Source organism: Balaenoptera borealis (genome assembly GCF_965194805.1).
Source record: "Balaenoptera borealis genome assembly, chromosome: 13".
NCBI lineage: Eukaryota > Metazoa > Chordata > Mammalia > Artiodactyla > Balaenopteridae > Balaenoptera > Balaenoptera borealis.
Window position 1 is genome coordinate 21,447,452 of NC_138870.1, and position 17,083 is coordinate 21,464,534.

Genomic DNA, 17,083 nt, shown 5'->3' on the forward strand with positions numbered 1-17,083 from the left:
AAAAAACTGTGTGTTCCTTTTCAACCAGGATTAAAATTCTTTACAAATTAGTCATATTTGCAACGATTTGTGAAGCTCTAGAATGCCTTTTGAAGTTAATAGGTGAATTCATAAATATTTGACACTAAAAGCCACTTACATTTTCCAAAAAAATTTTCTCTGTCAAACTTTCACCTTTTTCTCAGGTTTTTTTTTTTTTTTTTTAAAATCCATTTTCTCAGCACGTACAGATTATTAGTTAGTTCCATTAATCAGTCCTTATGCTAAAGAAGCACAGGCTTGTAATTTTTAGAGCAAAACATTATTTAGACTAAGCTTTAATTCAACTACCAGAGAAGTAATTATTTTTATTGGGAATGTTAAACTATTATCTAGAGCTTTAGTAATAATCTTCAAAATCCTTCCAGCAGTATTTGAGCATTGCTAACCATGGTGGGGGGGTCAGCTGAAAGTCATTCAGACTAATTTATTTTTAGGTCTAAGTCATCAGAAGACTTGGATTCCAGGCCTGTGCCTTTCACTTGTGACTTCCTACAACCAACACAACTTAGCTTAGCTTTTGCCTCAACAGTAAAATTTGGGGACTGGACTCATTGAGTGTCAGGTGACTGCAAGTCTCTGTGAACGCATTACAGCAAAGACTCATTCTGAGACCATTGAGGAGCTTCTATGTGGAAGCCGTGTAGCGCAATGATCAGGAGCCCACCCTTGCGTGTCAGACAATGGGCATCCAAGTCCCGACTCGGAGGGCTATCTAACTTTAGGCAAACCACGTAACGTCTTTAAGCCCCAGTGTCCCCCTGTGCAAAGTGGACATGGCAATACTACCTACTTTAAGTCTGGGAGGATTGAATGAGTTAATACATGTAAAGCAGTCAATGTCCTCTTTCCTCCTGCGGCTAGATGTTAGCTGCTACTAAAGTGCAGAGTCCTAGATATACAGTCCTAATCCTTTGCACTTTTACAATTCAATGTTTTACAAGTTCAAAAGAATTTTTAATGTTTCCTCTCATTGGTCCTCACAGAATCTCTGTAGAAACAGAAGTTGCTATTCTTCATTTTAAAAATTTAATAGAGTTATAGCTAAAGTTTAGAAATGTTTTGATTATTCAAAGTCCATTGTCTAATAAATGGTAGAGTGAGAACTGAACTCAGGTCTTCTGATTCCAACTATGTGGTGTGTATGTTCCTTCGTTCTTGTACCGGTGACATCCTAGCCTGAGATGGCCTCCCTTTTATTTTTATGTTATAAAGGTAGTACCTGTTCACTCTGTAAAAATAAGAAAATATATATTAACAAAGAAAAAATAAAATCCCACAAAATCTTTACCCTACCCTATCCACAAGATTTACTGTTAACATTTTGGTGTATATCCTGTCCTGGAATATGTTTTCTTCTGATGGTTCTGAATTTAGGGCTCCTAATTATAAAATGATTTTTGATGTTCCTATGTTCCGGTAATGTTGAATCTGAGAATATCCGCAGCTTCAAATAGAAAGCTAGTACTCTTTGATTTCAAGGTGCTGTTTAAATAGATGAGTTCACACTATCTGTCATAAGCAGATGGCAGTAAAGTAGCAGGGAAAAAACCACACTGTTTTCTTTTGTTTTTCGTCTTTCCTTTCCTGTCATAGTTAGACTGAGTCAGGAAGAGTGACTTCTCACTGATCCCAAGAAACTAAAGCCAAAGGCTTAACCCCGTATTGAGAATATTTTAGACTAGGATTATTTGTGATATGTCAATGCCATATTTAAGGTTGATAAAAAAGGTTGATAAGGTTGATAAAAAAAATGTTGATAGCCCTGGAAGTTAATATTTGGTATTTTCATAAACTTCTCAAATACTTTAAAATTATTTTTCTCTTAATAAATCAGGAGGCAGAAAACCGGGCTCTGATTCTTAAGATTCGGATTCTCCAAGAAGAGGTATGTTGAAATTGTTAAAAGGGCGCAGATAAGCATATGGAAATCATACAATCATGGGTCCTGACCCTGGGTTAAATATAAATCATGTGAATTTCAGACTCCTGTGGACCAAATACCAGGTTGCTTTGTCAAATGACAAGTGAGGAAGAGTAGACAGGGTTTTCCTGTCTGGACAGAAGTATGTTATACCTTTGTAATCATCCATGGAAGAAATGGGATTTAAGAAATTCAGACTTAAGATGAAATGAAATTAACCCATCTAAAAAAATATACAAATCAAGAGGGAAAGTATAGATATTATCTAATAATTATCTATTATTATTCCACGAAACTAGATGGAAAAGGTCTTTGAGTCTAAGACCCAGATCTTAAATTCACTGACAGTCTAACCTTGGAAAAGCCATTTATCTTTTGAGGGATTAGTAATACCCATTCCCTACAGTTATTTTAAAGATTAAGATAATGCATGTGAAACCATTTGGTTAACCATAATATACCTCATATATATTAGGAAATCCTAGTAAAATCACTAAAAAAAAAGAAAAAAGAAAAATTCTATGCAATATATATTTTTAAGCAACAGAATTAAAACATTGAAAGAACAGGTAGCAAAGCTACCAGAAAGTTACTATTTTGGAGGAAAATTCTCTATAGGTACCTTTTGAAAGTTAATCATTATGTACGGTTTTTTGTTTGGGTTTTATATAAGTTTATTAGATGTATTTATTAAGTTGTGGTGAACAGTCTGATGAGTTATCCAATTTTGGCCCAAGTGGACATTAAAAAAATTCATAGTAGATAGGAAAGGAACAACTAAAGATTGGAAAGAAACCCTGTGTTAGATTCAGACATGTTACAGCTACAAGGCCAGGTTTCCATGAAACTAATGCTTTACAGTTAAGCTCCCAATGTAAGAGATTATTGTCCTCATATTTAAGATGATTGACTAGCATCAAAGAATTGTACTATACCAATTTAGAATTGAAATAAAAGGAAGGAGACTTAGAACCCTTCATCATGAAATAGCATTACAATTTGATTTACTTTAGAAAAGGCTTACAGATGGCACTAAGATTCCTTTTGGAGGTAAAAATCTGATGCAATGTGAAGAGTAATGGCACAATGGTTCGGGTAATTATTCACTTACATTTATTCGTTTGTTTATTATACACACATTCATTGGGAGATAGACTCTATTCTAGGTGTTAAGGATACAGACTTAAACAAAATAGCCCATGTGAAACTAGCATGTTAGATGGTGATTAGTGCCACAGAGAAAAGAAGAGCAGAAAACAGAGTTGTGGGAAGTGCAATTTAAACTAGGGTGGTTAGGAAAAGTAGAACTGGGAAGTGAATCATTTGGTTAAAAACTAGAGGTTAAAAACTAGGAGGTTCATCTGGAAGTACGTTCCAGGCAGAGGAAACGGCACGTCCAAAGTCCTCAGGCTGTAGCCTGCCTGCTATTTTTGAGGGGCAGCAAGGTCAGCGTGGCTGGAGCAGAGGCAACAAGTACCATGAGGGGCTACAAAGAGCTGTAGGGACCCAGACGCCCAGGGTCTCATACAGGCATCGTCTGAACTCTGTTTACGCTCAGTGAGATGGGAGACGCTGGACAGTTTTGAGCAGAGGAGTAACATCATCTAATTTCCATTTTACCAAGATATCTCTGGCTGCTGAGTGTAGAATCAACGGTGGGGCAAGGGAAGAAGTGAGGAGACCAGTTAGGAGGCCCTTGTAATAATCCTGGCAAAAGCCGATGAAGGCTTAGACTGAAGCAGGGACAAAAGAAGTGGAGAAAGTGTTCAGGTCAGCAAATGCTTCATACTGTATCCAAAGGTATTTATTATATATCCAAGTAATATGGAAAATTCGCTTCTAATAGCAGAAACTCAGTGAAGTACAGAGCAAAGTCATCAGCGGAGAGTGAGGATGTCGGAGGAGGTGTTGGAAGTTCAAGGAGAGAGAAAGAATGAAATAGGCCAGGAGTTCGCAAACTTTCCATCAAGGACCTGATAGTAAATATTTTTAAGCTTGCCTGGCTAGGAGGCCTCTGTCACAACCACTCACTTCTGCCATTGTAGTGTGAAAGCAGCCATGGACAATGTGAAAACAGTGAACTCAACTGTGTGGTAGTAAAACTTTATTTACAAAACCAAGTGGTCAGCCAGAGTTGGCCTGTGGGGATGGAGTGGGGCAGTTCGTATAGTTTACAAATCCTTGCTTTAGGTAAATGGCCATGTGAATGGACTAGGATGATGTGATACGATCACCAGTAAACATTGAGGTTAAAGGTTATGATTTTAACGTGTGACCTGTTGGTTTATTTGTATTTTTCTTTAACAATGTTTATGTGAAAGGGAGCTGGCATGGAGTAGGAGGCAAGCTGAAGTTAAGAAAATACTAAGAAGTAGGGGGAAGCCAAGGGAATTGGAGGGATGTGGAAGAGAGAGATTGTAATGATTGACCATGGAAGAATTTAAGCTGAGTCAAGAGGGAACAGAGCTCATGGGAAGGTGGAAGGATAATGAGAACGTAGTAGGATCAATGGATTGTAGGCTCCAGTGGGGATTGAAGGTTTGTTGATGCACAAAGAAGTAACCTGGAAGGACAAGAAATGGTGGTTGAAGAGTGAGATGCTTGCAATTAAGATAATGGAGGGATCCCAGTTGCTGGTAATGACAAGTTTGAAGGTGTGACTAGGGAGTGAGTGCTCGAGGTGAACTGGAAAATAAGAAGGGATTGCTGGGATTATTCCTGGATGATCACGTTAAAAGGATTGTGTTATTTTTGGACAAAGTCTAAAGTTTTGTCCCTTAGTTTAAAATGGATTACAATGTCAATGATGAAAATACTACTTCCTAAAAAACATTTTGTGATTTCCTTCTATTTTTTTGGTCTGAATCTAAGAATACTATCTTATTTTACATTAGAATGCTAAGAACATTATGGATGTATATAAATTGGAGAAGAAGATTGAGGAATTGTGTAAAACTGAGAAACAGCATCAAGTAAGCACTTCTCAAATGCTGGTAAAATATTTTCTTACATCAAACTAATATTACTTTTTTTTTTTTTAATATTACTTTTTGAAGGTGTATGTGACTCATTGACACAATAACCTTTCATTATAAGTTTTGAAATTTGTACTGCTCTAGATGTCTGAGTTATATAAAAGGCAGTTTCTGTTTTTTCAATGTAGCAGCTTTACTGATATATAATACACATGCCATTAAATTCACCCACTTAAAGTATATGAGTCAGTGGTTTTTAGTATATTCAGAGTTATGCAACCATCACCAAAACCAATTTTAAAATACTTTTACCATCCAAAAAGAAATCCCTTTAGCAGTCACTCCCCATTCCTCCCCAACCCCAGACAACCACTAATCTGCTTTCTATCTCCATGGATTTACCGATTCTGGACATTTCATATAAATGGAGTTGTATACATTATATGGTCTTTTGTGATTGGCTTCTTTCATTGAACATAATGTTTTCAAAGTTCATTCATATAGGAGCATATATCATTACTTCATTTCCTTTTATGGCTGAATAATATTCCATTGTATGGATATAGCACATTTTGTTTATCCATTCATCAGTTGCTGGACATTTGGGCTGTTCCTACTTTTTTACTATTATGAGTAATGTTGCTATGAATATTTATGTACAAGTTTTTGTGTGGACATATATTTTAATTTCTCTTGAGTTTATACCTAGGAGTGGAATTACTGTATCATATGATAACTCTATGTTCAACGTTTTGAGGAACTGCCAGACTTTTCCCAAAATGACTGCGCCATTTTACATTTCCACCAGCTGTGTATGAGGGTTCAAATTTCTCCACATCCTTGCCACCCCTTGTTATTATTTATATTTTTTATTACAGTGACAATTTCTAATTTAACAGTATCTGATTTTGCAAATCCCTAAGTTAGGGAAGATTTCAGCTACTGTACCTTCTTAATGCAGAAAATGAGGAGAGATGGGGGAAAAAAATCTATCTTGATTTTTTAATTCAATTCTATTGCCTTAAGGAATGATATCTTACAAAAATGATTTTTATCTATATTACATCTAGAAAGTCTGTATTTTGTGTATTTTTGTTTTATCTGTAATACATTATTATCAGGAAACAGAAGACAACTGTTATTAAATTCAAGAATTTGTGTCATGCTTATTCTCATCTCTAATGGTTTATTTGAACAATATTTTTTGTTGTAGTATGTGTTTGAAATGATGATGTACTTAAATTTCATATCTATATGTGGAATTCTCAATTTTCTTAGCAGACACCCCAATTCCATGTGGGTATGTACATATACATATATTATAGCAGTTATAATTTAGACATTAAAATTGATTTTATTCTAGGAATGACTGTTTTGGAAAACACAACTGTCATAAACTAGTGGAAAGAACCAGAAGACACGGATTTAAATCCTGTCTTCTCGACTTAAAAGCTTTGTAACCACAAGCAAGTAGTTAACCTCTCTAAATCTCAATTTTCTCATCTATTAAATGGATACGATAGTTTCTACCTCATCCACAAGCTTGTTGGAAACTCAAATGAGATGATTATGTGAAGATACCTTTAGAACTATAAAGGGATATCAAATATATATGATTATGATGATGATGATTCTACTTCTGACTATGCTGATTACTTTTCCAGGTTTTCCATTCAATCAATATACATTTTTATCAATTATATCCTATTTAGAAGCCTACGCTAACAAGCTTGCTTTTGGTTTGAATAAACTGATATATCCTTAATATTCACTTTGCTAAAAGAAATCTTGAACATTTTTAAACTGTTTTTAAAAGAGGAAGAGCCTTCTATATGTCCATATGGAGTCTGTGTTCCTGTCCTATCTAGATTTTAAATTTCATCAAAAAATGCAGACTCTCTATGTCCTCTTATTCTATGAAGTGTGAAATAGTGGGAAGAGCCCTTGGCTGGAGTTGGTGACTCAGATTCTGGTCTCCATTCTGTCACTTACTGGGTGTGACTCTGGGCAAGTCTCTGGATAGTGCTGAGCTTCGATTTCCTTCCTGGTAGAGCAAGGGCAAAGACCTTGACCTCAAGGGTTGCTGTGAGGCTAATGTGAATGTTCTTTATAAAGTGAGAAACACATGCACATTAAAGGTGCCAAAGGAACATGTCTCCCTATTGGATGATTTTGTGGCACTGTCCTTTACCAAAGCAATGTCCCAATGGCCTTTCCTAAATGTGTTTCTTTTCAGATGCAGTTACACACATATGAGAACGCTTTGCTTAATAAAGATGCAAGTTTGCAGAAGGTTGGTCCTGTCTCTTCACATGAGGGCCCGTGGGATTCACTAGCTCTCTCCAAGTCATAAAGGAAGGAGATGGTCATTTGTGTAACTTCACCCCTGTTAAAATATCTGATTCTAATATTCTGTCACAAGACATTTCTTTATTTGTAAGAACAAAAATGTTCTTCTGAGTGAAGAATATTGACTTCTCCATCTGGGATGTTTTAACGTATCCTCTGTAAATTCTTTCATGTAAGTTCGTTCCTTTATTCAACAAATACTAGTGTGCCAATTTGCCAGTCACTGGCTAGATAGTGGTGATGCAATTTTAATTCATAACAACACAAATGAGTGTGCAGTCAGTCATTTTACGGAAAAAGAAGAATATATCCTCAGTTATTTTCTACCTAGTTTGACTGATTGATTTGATAGATAGATATTATTCTATTTATCTTTGTATCCTTTGATTATAGCCTATCTGGTAACAAAGTTTGCCGGCTACCAAGATGCTGGTTATGGTGGCTTTAAGAGACACAGGAAGGATACACACTAAGTTAATAGACTTCCACATTCCAAGACAGGAAAGTGAAGAAAGAGCAGTATTTCCCTTCTTTTCCTTTCTCTGCAATTTATGAGGTTTCAAAGGAGTCATTCACAGCTTGTGGGCATTGACCAGGATACTGAATATTGTACCAACTGTATCTCCTCATCGTGGGTGTTCTCGCTCCCCATGTAGTGCCATGGGGTAGTGGTGGTTGCTCACTTCCTCTGTAACTCTGGTCTTTCCACCATTTTGCACTCTTGCCCAGCACTCATAATGCACTTCTCATGCTCCAGGCACCATGCTAGTCATGGGGTAGAACTATAGGTCAGACACTGACTGTACCCTCTGGTCTTGCAGTACGAAACTATGGTTTTAACAGAGATATGCTTTGAACTGGATAAAATTGGATGCCTTAATAATTCGTTAGTCATTCTGCAGGTAAAAAACTGCTCTTTTTCTTAAATGTACCATAGTAATATAATTCTGACTTGGACTTAGGAATTACTTTGCAGGGTATGATTCCATTGGACCAGGCAAAGACAGAACATAATTAACACCAGTCAGATACAGCTGCCTTGCTGTCGCATTCTTTTCTGCTTAGTTTTAATCACAAACACAGACTAATTCAGTTTTCCAATAATGAGATTAGTAGACGGTCTCATCATCATTGGGCATTTACAGTTCTTCCGTGGCTCAGATTGATAGTCTAGTAAATACAATTTAGTGGACTCATACATTTGTTTGCTATTAATTCTCTCTCCTACTTTTCAGAAGGATTTGAGTATAGAAGAACTTAAGTCAACCATCATAGAATACGAAAGCATTATAGAGGTATACCATAATCTCACAGCTTGCAAGGTGGGGTTATTAAACGTAAATGTGAATGTCCCACTAGAGTAACACGCGCAGCCTAATGTTGTATGTGATTCCAGAACTTACGAGGGGAGAAAAACAAACTGGCTCATGAGTTACAGCACTTGCAACAGGAACTCATCGTGTAAGTACAGAGCAACCCTTCACCAGCCTTCTGTCATGTGCCCCCGCCCTACATTCTTCACCTACCGAGCTATGTGCAGTTCTTTGAATGTGCCACGTTCTTTTCTTCTGTACCTTGTGATATTTTCTCTGCTTTTCTCCTAAGAGGACGAATTCCTTCACAAGTTTTCCATCACCCTGCCTTACCCTTCCTTGCTTTTCTCATAGCTTGAGATTAAGTAATCCTTCTGGGTTCGTCCATGGCACGTTGTTCTTACCTCTTTCCTAACACCCACTACCTTATATTATAATCGTTTGTTTCTGATTATGTGTCACATGCTAGTCCAGGAGTCCATAGGTGACAAAAATGAGTACAGTCAGTGGGGTAAGTGCACATACTTACATTAGGGAAGTGACGATGAGGAAAGTGCATTATCCAGGTAAAGATGGGGGGTTACTCTGCTTAGCTCCAGATAATTGTTACATCAAGAATATATGGGGCTTCCCTGGTGGCGCAGTGGTTGAGAATCTGTCTGCCAATGCAGGGGACACGGGTTCGAGCCCTGGTCTGGGAAGATCCCACATGCCACGGAGCGACTAAGCCCGTGAGCCACAATTGCTGAGCCTGCGCGTCTGGAGCCTGTGCTCCGCAACGGGAGAGGCCACGATAGTGAGAGGCCCGCGCACTGCGATGAAGAGTGGCCCCCACTTGCCGCAACTAGAGAAAGCCCTCACACAGAAACGAAGACCCAACACAGCCATAAATAAATAAATAAATAAATAAAATTAATAAAAAAAAAATATGGACCCAGTGTGGCCACATGTTCCCATTTTTTAAAGAAAAGCCAGAACTCTAGATTTTTAGTGAAAACTTTAACAATTTTAACTATTGGCTCCAATTCTTAAAAAAAAGAAAATATAGCTTACCTGTTTGCAACCACCTGGAGTCACTAGTGTGTGCAGCTCCTGGAGGGCAGGGACTACCTATTTTTATTTATTTATTTATTTATTTATTTATTTATTTATTTACTTACTTACTTACTTACTTACTTACTTATGGCTGTGTTGGGTCTTCGTTGCTGCATGCAGGCTTTCTCTAGCTGCGGCGAGCGGGGGCTACTCTTTGTTGTGGTGCACGGGCTTTTCACTGCGGTGGCTTCTCTTGTTGCGGAGCACGGGCTCCAGGTGCGCAGGCTTCAGTAGTTGTGACACGTGGGCTCAGTAGTTGTGGCTTGCGGGCTCTAGAACACAGGCTCAGTAGTTGTGGCGCACGGACTTAGTTGCTCTGCGCATGTGAGATCTTCCCGGACCAGGGCTCAAACCCATGTCTCCTGCATTGGCAGGCAGATTCTTATCCACTGCACCACCAGGGAAGTCCCAGGGACTACCTCTTATTCCCCTCTGTATTCTTAGGTACCTTATACAATCCTTGGCACACAAGGGTGCTTACTGATTGTTTGGTGATAAATAAACCTTATTCTGGTGACTTAAAACATAATATTGGAGGCATACCTAACCAGACGACTCCTTTTTTTTTTTCCCCCCCCAAAGGAATGGAATCCAGTTGAATGTCAGTGGAGAGCATAAGAGTGTCAACTCTGAAGGAGAAAAATCTCTACATTGTGAACTCATTCTTGCTCAGTCTGCAGAGGTAGGTAATTATCATCAAGTGGAAGGCTTTAAAAAATAATCACCACATGGGATAGCTTGCTATTAAGTGAAGTTCTGTAGCTTGCTGAAAAGCACTCATGATATTTTGAGGGAATCTGTTGATAGTTTATAGAACCTAAGTCTAAAGTCTCTTAGCCTGGAAGGACAGATCTTTTTCAAGTTATGGCTGAAAACTATAGTGAGACTCCAGCATGGGGTTGTGGAAATGTGTGTTCAGTGAATCTGGACTTTAGAAATCTTTATATTCTTTATATTTTTCAGGACAAACTACCTGCAGTGATCCCCAGCCTGGGGTCTGAAAGATAGCGGTAGAGATCCATGAACTATTTTTAGTATTTCTCCAAACCCCCAAAGTAAATGTATCTACCAAAAATAAAGATGCTCAGAAACAAGATGAAATTTCTTTGCTTTAGGATGTAATTGTACCAACCCAAATTAATGACACTGATAATTATGTTCTGAACATAAATTAGCATTTTTATATGTTTTGGGTTAATTTTAAAATGGCAAAATGAATTATTGCTTTAAAATCTCCAGTTTGTTTGTAGACCCATTTCTTTACAATAGGGGAGGAAACAGTCGAAAGCTTTCTTGTGGATGAAATGTTGGGACCCACCTCCCTACTATATTTTTACTCCTTTGTACTTTCCAGTTTTGTGCTTGTTATGTTAGGAAATGTTTTATTAGCAAATTGCTTTTTTTCGCTACTTTGATGGTCTTTCCATGTTGGGTAGATGATGGATATGCCCAGAATGTCCTCCTGTTGACAGCTGTGATATGACCTTGAAAGGAGAGAATGTCCTTGGGGCAAATGCTGTTTGAATTTCTCCTGCCAAGGATGTAGGGCAGCATATGCTGCCTTCACCTAAGGCCGTCTCAGGCAGCCTTGAACATTCTGCTGAGGGCTGTGATTTCCTGACATTCTGTTTCAAATACTCGTCATTTTTACTGTGTTTTTGATACCAAGCCAAACTGCCAGGCTGAATGAAGTGGTGGCAAATCTGCCATGGCAATGTGTTTTTATCCCCAGTCCTCCGAGATAATAATGATGCCAAGATGCCAGCCTATAAAGCTTTATAGTTCTGAACAGGGGTTAAACAGCTGGCAATGTTTTGGCTCTGAAGTTTATCCCACTAATGGATTAGGAAGTCTTTGCCTTCTAACTGGAATCTGGAATAAGAGCCCTATGACCTTCTTCCAACAGATAGCAAGAAGAAAGTTAAATTTGTTGTCATATATCTAAAATATGACAGGTCATAGAGGCTTTGAGAGACATATAAGAAATTTGCTTTGTGAAATATCATCTGAGAGTATCTTCTATGAGTGGAGGACAGACAAAAGAAACCAGTCTGTTTTCAATGGGATTTATTGAATGCCCCCCAGCAGTTTTTTTTCTGTGAATTTCTTTCCCTTCCCCTCTTTTCATAAAATTAGAGCCATAAAATATCACCTACATGTAAATGTTATCTATTGGATACATGAATTTTCCTTAAGAATGAGTAAATGTTAAGTTAAAGCCATCTAAGAGAGAAAATGAAAACAATTTTGGGGGGATATTAGGAGGATTTCATAAGACTATTTTGAACTATTTGATGGGGATAATTACATTGGCCCATGGGCATCATTTTCATAAAATAAAAATATTGAATGTTCTTTATTAAGATGACAGAGTTGTGGACATTTTGGTAATTGTTTCAGAACAATGAAACCAAGTGGCTGTGCAATTTAATCAGCTTGTCATCTCTGGACACAATGATGGACCAAGAAATGCTGCTGTTACTGAGAGAACTTGAACAAAAGGGAGTGGAGTTCACAGCTATGCTTCAGAAGCTGGTATTGTATAACATCTGCATATCGTGCTGTTTCACTGGCCAGGAACGTCTGCAGATAATTGACCTACAGTCTGTTTGCTGAGCACAAGCATATCTGTGTGTTGGGACCCAAATTTATCCTACTACGAAATGAGAAGATTTTTCTCAAACCTTCCTGATGTGGATCTTCTAGTTCTGGGTCAATCAGGACTAACAAGTTGACCATTAGATATGGATTGCTTAAGCTTATTTTTCCTACAGGTTAATCTTTAGTATCAAAGGGCTGAAGACGCAGTATCTGTTGAACAGTTTCCTTCTAGCTAATGGCTAGTACCTCTTTCTCCATTCTGATTTTTGACTGGAAACTCTAGATGGTCAGAAAAAACAGAGAACAACATTTTCATGTTGGTATTTCCAGTCCCTTTCACAGTACCTAGCATATTGTAGGTAGTATTTAGTTTGATGAATGAAAAAAATCCATGAAAATGCTTGTTTCCTTCTATTTGAGAGGGGAATGAAAATGGGTAGGCTTTATTCTGGAAAACAGTTCTATCCGATATATTCAGCATGTATAGGGCACCTGACGAGAGTTAGTGTCTACACATGGCAACATCCTGGGATAAAGGAAAGTCACTGGGTGGCCTTAGATGACAAGAAACTCTCTCTGGTGGCTTCCTAAATTACCTGTATAAAACCTGGTCTAAATGACTTCGTCTTATATAATTGCATATGTCTTTCACTGAATTCCTTGTTGAAGATGTGGAACTCTTTTTCAGCATGAAGATGTTTCTGAAGTTGAAACACTCATTGATAGTTCTCTACAGTGGGTAACTAATCCAGAAATTACTGTGAAAGAAAAGTGGGAGAACAAGCTTACTGTAAGTGTTCTATATTTTGTGATTTTTCTGGTTTTTCTTCTACTTTCTTAACCCAGGTAATGCTTATTATACACAGTATCATTTCAAAGACTTTACTGTAGTGTTCTGCCATCTCATTCTGGCAATGTGTGTGGAGTGTGTGTCTGGGGATGTGCATGAGTGTGCATATATGGGTGAGAGTAAGAGTGTGATGGTTACGATAAGTGTGTGTGAGTGTGAGGGTGGCAAACGAAAGAGGGAGTGAGTGTGAGGATATGAGATATGCCTTGGAGAGACAAAGAGTAAATCAGATGATTTAATTAAAAGTGTATTTTATTTGAATCCTTGTGAGAACTGGCTGGTCTAAGCTTGAATTTTTCCTATCAAAATTCTCTAACTTTGATAGAATGATTATTGTGCAAAAGAATCTTATTCCTGAGACTCTGACAGTTTTATTATACCAGAAATTAGCAGAATATCAAAAATAGAAACTTCTTAGGTATCTAGTCCCAGTTTTGTTAGAGAGGAAGCATATAAAAAGAAATCTCTTTAATTTATCCATCACTTATTATCTCTGCTTCTTGACTGCCAGACGATTTCCTAACATCTCTCAGCCCCCTGAGTTAAGCTAAAGCATGAAGTAAACTCTGAAAACTCTGGAATATTAATTTCAGCCCTTGCCAAACTTACCTTTTTAAAAAGGTTTTTAATATGTGTTTGAATATGGTAATCAACAAATACTGATTTTATTGCATTTCCTAGTCCCGTTACATTCTAAAGCAATTGTGATTATTGATGAAATGGTCACGTATCTTAAGAAAAAGAAAGCAAAGCTCAATTTTAGGCACACTATGGGTACCTAATATGTACTTGTTAAATTGAGATAATCAACCCACAGGATAATCAATCTGTAGGCAACTGCGAATTGGTATCTGTTCAATTAGAATTTTAGAGTCCAGTAACAGTGAACGCTATTGAGGTGGGAATGGCCACAGCATGTTATATTGCCTGTTATTTCTTTATATTTAACATTGGAACAGTAGAGTTTGTTTTGTGACTCTTCTTACAGGAATTCAAATATATCAAGAAAGAGAAGCTAAATCTTTGTATATTAATGCTGAACAGCTTGAGAAACCACAAAGAATCCCTTGATAAAGAGTTTGCCAAATTGATAGAGGTTTTGAAGAGATTCAGGCTGGAATATTTTTATTTCAGAAAAGAATTTCTTCCCAGGTGATGATCCCTTATATATAAGAAACCCATGCTTTATATACATAACATGTTTGTAATTGTGCCATGGCATTCAGTTTACCTTTTTCAAGTTGTATACCTTGATTTCAGATGACACTTTTTCAGGGAAGACATTTTGTCTGACAATTTTGAATTGTGAAAGAGTATGAAATTGGCTTATATATTCAAAATAGCAAGTAGTAAACTTGAAATCTATGGAAATCCATATATTGAGTTATTTTTCCCTAGAGAAGGAGTTTGGAATCAGAATATAGAATTCTTTTAACCAGAAGGGGCCTTAGAGATTATTTAGTAAAACCTCATAATTTTATAGAGAACTGGAGCAAAAGGATGTAAAGTGAATTGATCAAGACCTGAGAGTTATTAATGGAAAATCTATGAGTAGCTCTGTTAATGGAAGGACTTGATGCTGGGACTGTTGACTCCTATCCCATTGGGCTTTATGTTCCATCTCAGGGTACAATGCATTACACTGGGCCCTAGTCAATTAAATTTCAAGTAAAAGAAGTCATAGGGAATAGAAGACTCTAAATGTAAAGTGACTTAAAATCTTATCCTTCCTCTCACCTTAATTCTTTTTTTTTTAAGTACCTGTGTTTTATGTATGTGTGTATGTGTGTATGTATGTATGTATGTATGTATTTATGGCTGCACTGCACGGCTTGTGGGATCTTAGTTCCCCGACCAGGGATTGAACCCTCGCCCTCAGTGAAAGCACAGAGTCCTAACCACTGGACTACCAGGGAATTCCCCTTAATTATTATGTTTTCTGGGGAAAACTCTTGAAATTTGTACACTATGTAAACCACATACTAAACAAGGACAGTGGTTAGATCTTTTGTTAACCACTATTTATATAGCTGCTAATGCCTTACTTAGCATTCCCTTAAGAAATGCTTTTTGACTGAATGAATGAATGAATATGGGTGTATTTTGAATTTGAATAAAGTAAAAGAAAAAAATGTACTTAGAGACCATGATTGCTGAAAGAAAATAGCAAGAAGAAACTATTTTATTCCCCCCAAATAAGGAAACTAGGTATCAGAGAGAGTTTAATACCAGAAGGAACTCTCAAGAAGATGATCTTCTGCTTTCCCTAAGAAACCAGGAGCTCAGACTTCCCCATAGTGGTAAAGGCGTGGGTTAAGTAGATATGCAGCTTCCTTACACAGATACCATCTCCACAAAAGGGAGCATTGAAATTCTTCTGTTTAGCAACAAAGAACTATTTGGAGAGAGGCCTGCACTAGTGTCATCTAGGAGTAAGTGAATCTTCTGTATTATCCTATTAGACACACGAACGGCCCAGTTAAATAATAGTAGGTACAATTTGTTGAGAGCTCATTGTGTTGCATGTAGTGCTAAGAATTTGACACACATTTATCTCCAGAGAGGTCACCCTGGTGGGGTTAAGTGACAGCTGGGATCAGGCCTAGATATGGTCTACTTCAAAACCTATATTCTTTCAACTCTTAATCCCTCCCTTCTACTTGTTAAAATCTAATGTAATATTTATAGGGCAAAATAATACTCATCAATGGAAGGATGGATTAGCCCCGGCCTTCTAAACATAATTTAAAAGACACAAAGCCATATAGAGGCTACACACAAAATGATTTGGCTATAGGTATTAACTATGAATAAGAACATGAGTGAAGTATTTTGTGGCGGTGAGAGGGAATTCTATATTTAGATGAAGTAGGAAATATTTATTAAAAGTAAACTTTCAGGAGTTAGCTGTTTGCTGAGGAGAAAGCTTCCATTTTGGTGCAAGAGAAACAGGCTCCAGTGCTGAGGAATGGAAAGAATTGAGTGAGGCAACGAGAGGCAGTGAAAGCAAAAAAAAAAAAAAAAGGCTTTTGGAGGGCTTGGTGAGAAAAACATGTCATCATTTGTACATGCTTTTGTACATCCAAGTGCCACCTCTTTGCCAGACAATTTTTCCCCCTAAATGCTAGGGAATTATAGAAAATAGGACAGAAATCTCTACCTTCACGAAACTAACATCTATTAAGGGACACAGATAATGAACGAACATATAATTATATAATATAATCCCAGGGAGTAGTAAGTGATATGAAGAAAATTAAAGCAGGATAAGAAGACCAAGAATGACCAGGACCCAATTTTAGAAAGAATGGTCAGGAAGGGCCTGTCCGAGGAATGATGAATTGACTAGATAAATGAAGTGAGAGAGTGAGCTATGCGATGATCTGGGGAGTGTTCTAGGCAGAGGAAATAGCTAGTGCACAGGCCCTGGGGTTGTAATGAGCTTGGTATGTTTGAGGAGCAGCGGGAGGCCGGCGTGACAGGGGTGGAATGAGTGCTGGGCAGTGGTAGGAGATGAGGTCAGAAGGATAGGCAGGGGTCAGGTCCACAGCCTTGAAGTTCATGTTTAGGAACTGGGGTTTTATTCTGAGTAGATGGGAAGCGATTGGAGGATTACAAGCAGGGAAGTAATATAACTTGTGTTTTGAAAAATCATTCTGGCTGCCATATAGAGAATTGTCTATCGAGGGCAAGAGTGAAAGCAGTGAGACCAGTGAGAAGAGGTTTTTTTCAATAACAGACCACCAATTAGAGATCCTGAAATCAATTTACTGGATGATGACCCACTTAAAAAAATAAATATAAAAATATCAGAATACATTGTATATCGTAAGAGTAAGTAATATATCATACAATTTTTGTTTCAGCTAGGTATGTGTGTGTGTGCTTAGTTAAAATATAAACTATTTACTGAGTCATGGTCAAGAAAGCCCCTGAG